The sequence below is a fragment of the Pinus tabuliformis genome, chromosome 8, assembly GCF_031772625.1.
Source record: "Pinus tabuliformis cultivar Carrire ecotype Pingquan chromosome 8, CPIR1, whole genome shotgun sequence".
NCBI lineage: Eukaryota > Viridiplantae > Streptophyta > Pinopsida > Pinales > Pinaceae > Pinus > Pinus tabuliformis.
The window spans coordinates 306,093,079-306,097,919 of NC_142294.1; positions in this window are offsets into that span (position 1 = coordinate 306,093,079).

Below are 4,841 nucleotides of genomic sequence, written 5' to 3' on the forward strand. Positions count from 1 at the left end.
CAGAACATGATAAATTTCACATACAATGTTAGATTGAGGCGATTCAAGCATCATTGGAATCATAATGATGAGATCTACAATTTGGCATTGATTTAGGAAGAATTTAAGCACTTTCATTTTTAAGCATATTTTTTTATGGATCCTACTAATGGATCTTCTTGCAAGATTGAAGATATAACTTAAAGTAGACCTCCTCTTATCCAAATCACATGAAAAATATGAATCAACATAACTACATGTAGCATAACTTACATTAAAGGCATGTGATAATCACTTGTATCTTTTAAATATCGAAGCACCCATTTCACTATATTCTAATATTATTTTCCTAGGATTTTCCATGTACTTGCGGGAAACATCCACTGCATGTGAAATTACTAGTCTGGTACATACAATCATATATATCATAATTCCTACTTATTAACATAAGGTACACACGACATGTAATCATTTTCTTCCTTACTACTAGGACATAAATCTGTAGAAAGCTTAAAATGGGAAGTTAAAGAGATATTTGTATATTTTACATTATTCATTTTGAATTTTAAAATTATTTTCTCAACATGATTTTGTTTTGAAAACCTAAGGTTACCATTTTATTTGTCTTTGTGTATTTCAATACCTAAGATTTGTTTTGTTTCTCATAGATCTTTCATATCATACGTCCTTTCCATCTTAGCCTTCAATCTGTTAATCTTGTCTATGATTTTACTTGCAACAAGCATATCGTCAACATATAACACCAAGATAATGTATATACCATTCAAAATTTTGAAGTAGTCATAATGGTGATACTCATTTCCTGTATAATTTCGAATCAACATAAAGAAATCAAATTTCTTGTACCATTTCCTAAGTGACTGCTTAAGGCCATACGATGATTTATTGATCTTGTAAACTAATCTTCTTTTGTGATATTCCAAAAAACTTTATGGAAATTCTTGTCCAAATATCCATGTTAGAATGTTGTTTTAACATCTAATTTATCTTACTCCAAAGCAAGCAAATAAACTAGTGTCAACACAATATGAACAAATACAAGCTTAACAATTGGCGAATTTTTTATATGGGAATATATAACTTCCCTTTGAGAGTAACTTTTTGTGACCAATCTAGACTTATACCTTTCAATATTGTCTATTGAAATTTGGTACCGGAGGACAGGTGGTTCCCTTAGGCTTTGATCTTTGGCCTAGGGAAAAGTGTCCAAAAGAATTTAATTTTTCTCCTAAAGTGACTTTATAATTTTATAAAGTTAAATCTAATTTAAAAGTGACTTTAAGTGATAAAGTTACTAAGTCTAATTTTAAAGTGACTTTTATAAAGTCAATGAAAAATTAGAAAGGAAAAGTGACTTTGGAAATAAATGACTAAGTGGGTCTTTATTTTTTTTTTCTACGTAAGACTATGCTATTTATATTACAAAATATCAAAAATTACAGCATTTTTTACATCAGGGCCGTGGCCCTGCATCTCCAGAGAGATTGGCATTTTCCCCATATTGGACCTTTCCAGAGCAACACAGTTACAAAAATTGGATCAACTTACCACCCTTACTAGCATTGCGACCTTTGACGGTGCATAGTTCCGACATAGACAGCATATAAATCGACACAGTAGACATATAAACCGACATAGTGGACCCATAAACCGACAAAATGACAAACAGACATAGAGAGCAGAAGAGACGAACAGAGAGTTGCGTTCCTTTCCCGCCAGCGAAGATCAGATTGATGGCTGAGCTATTCATCATCAGTTGTGTATGGCTCATCCTTCATTTTACATTTGAGCTTCTGGGATTCGTCCGAGTCCGAGAGCAAAGTCCTCTGCACCGGCTCACTGGGGCCTGCATCAGCTGCTTGTGTGGTTGGGGGAATGTCTGCTCTGGTTGGCCGCCTCATATCTACCAGAGGAACTTGCATGTCAACCACTGGCACATTCAGGTCTTCCAATTGCCCCCTGAGACTGCTGCAATGTTCCACCGAGACTGAGACAATGAGAGTATTGTTCTCCAGAGTGCAGGGGATCCGGTAGCGAACAGCCGGATGCTCCACATGACCACAATCCATGATTTCTCCCCGCCCACGCACATTGCTGTGGCCTGCAAGTCTGCTCGGGTTTCTATTCTGCTCAGAAGTGATTTCCACCGAGGAGGAAGGCGAAGTGACTGGCCGCTGTGTTGCGGCTCGACCCCTGGAACCGCCACGATGACTGCTCATTCTGGGCCTTTCTCTCTGCTTCTCCCAATTTATCTCCAGACAAGAATTCCTCTGAGAAATCTTACGCTGAACCAGAGAATGTTCCTTCTCTGCCAGCGTTTGCTCAGACAGCTTGAGGGAATGCAGGAAAGCGGCAGGGGGTTCAAGTTTATGGAGCGCCATCATCCTCGCTCTCTGCTGCGCATTGAATGCCGAATAGACAGGCCTTAAAACCCAAATGACTTCACCTTCTGGCGTATTAATTGTGCCAGCGTCCTGGTTATTCGTGGCTCGTCCGGGCTGACACCTGCCCATGTGACGAGCCACATGCCTATCGCACAACGAGATCACCCGCATCCGGGAGAGAGAGGTCTTTTTGCACCAAAGAGATGCAATCCTTTTTGAGTTGAGCATCATCTACCATATCCAGTGAGCCTGAGAAGTATGGTGTCGACTATGACACGCCTTGATTTGCCATCCGATCTGCTACCTGGTTTGCAGTTCTCCTTACATGATGGAAGGTTATATTGTGGGGATTGTGGAGCTTTTCCTCCAGGGATTCCAGTCGGCTAAGCAGCCTCCAACTTGTTGCAATCTTGACTGCCTTAGCCCCAGCCTGTATTCTTTTAGCCGCCTCTATGAGAATAAGAGAGTCGCCTTCAACTTCAAGTGGGAAGAAGTGATGTTGTTCAGCTAGACAGATTCCTTTCCAGAGACCTTCCAGTTCTGCGGCGTTGTTGGTGTCTTTGCCTATTGTTCCATAGTATAAATGTACTGCTTCTCCTGTGTGTCGTCTGATGACTCCCCCAAATCCTGCAGGGCCAGGGTTACCTTTGGCTGCTCCGTCGAAGTTCAGCTTGTATGAGTTGAATGCTGGTGGGGACCAAGATGATTGGGAGGTGGATCTGATAGAGGGATTGGCGATTACCTTGGTTAAGGCCTTGAGATCAAGATTCCATTCTTTCAGAATGAGGCGCTCCTGCTGAGTTTCTGGCATGTCAGTGTCATGCCAGGCTCTGATGGCCAGGGTTTCCTGAATGTTTTTTTTGAGGATGAGCCAAAGATCATCTATAGATCTGTATGTGTTGTTGAAGATTCTGTGGTTACGCTCCTTCCATAGGGTCCAGTACAGAAAGCCTGGTATAATGCTCCACAGGGAGTTAAGAATCAGGCTTTTAAACGGCTTTTTGGACCAGTTCCTTATGTTTTCCATTACATCCTCCTGTCTTTGGTTTGCTCTCATGTTGCATTTCTCAACTTTCTCCCAGAGTTGCTTTGCTAGTGGGCACATTTCCATTAGGTGACTGATGGTTTCACAATTGATGTTGCAGTTTGGGCATCTGGATGGCCTGACAAATCCTCTTTTTATCAGATTATCCCAAGTGAGTATGCATTTTTTACTTAGTAGCCATAAAAAGGTAGAGATCTTGGGCCAGAGCCCTGAGTGCCAGACTTGTCCCCAGATTTGATCTTTGTCCGCCTGGAGATCTGAGTAGCGCAAGTGATGGGCTTCTTTTGTGGTAAATGTTCCTTTGGTTGTGTAGCCCCATCTGAGTTTATCCTGCTGGTTGGAGTGGCGGATTTTCCTGTTTGTGAGTTCCTGATCAATATCGGTGTACAGTTCTCCCTGCCAGTCTATTTGCTAGAGTCGCGCTGGTTTCCATGTCTGAAAGTCATGATGTGTAGATTTCTGCCAGAATTGGTGAACCTGTGTGATGCTCTCTTGCTTCATATGAGCTTGCCAAAGAGGTTTGTGAAACAGATTTGCAAGTTTAGGGAGTTGCTGCCATGAGTCTTCCCAGAATCTAGCTGCTTTGCCTGAGTGAATTTCCCAGAAGCTGTGTTCTTGTATGAAGCTGCTTTGAGTTTTTGCATTATTCCAGATGAGTGATCCTTGCGCTGTAGGGTTGATTCTTATGAGATCACTCCATTGGCTACCTTTGGCGTATTTTGCTTGCCATAATTGAGCCCATGGAGTGTTTGGCTTGGAGACCCAGTTACACCAAATTCGAGCTCCCATTGTGTTGTTGCTTTGAAGCGGATCCCAAAGTCCTAATCCTCCTTCTGATTTGGTTTTACAAACCTCTGTCCAGTTGACTAGAGCCCATTTCCGATTCAGGCCAGTGGAGCCCCAGAGGAAGTTGCGTTGGAGATTGCGTATGGCTTTCAGTACCCATTTTGGAGCTGCCAGGATGGAGAAAAGATAGAGTGGCATTGCTTGTAATACTGATTTGATTAGGACTAGTCTGCCTGCCATATTTAAAGCCCGAAAAGTCCAGGATGAGAGCTTTGATTCAAGTTTATCCAGGAGCGACCTCCAGGACGCATGCTTGTCTGAAAGGGGAGCTCCCAGGTATTTAGAGGCAGGTGGGATATTGTGAATCCCATAATTCTAGCAATGTTCCTTTGCGTGGTGGGGGGGGGTATTGAAGAAAAAGAGTTGATATTTTGCAGCGTTAATGGAAGTGCCAGAGGCGTCAGAGAAGAGGGAGAGTAGAGATTTGAAAACAGAGGCTTCTTTTGAGAGAAGGGTGCCCGAAAAGCATAGTATCATCAACGAATTGTTGATGTGTCTGAGGAGTGCATCCATGGAGAGAGATGCCTTTGAGAGCTTGGGAGAAAACTGCAGATTTGAGGAGCCTG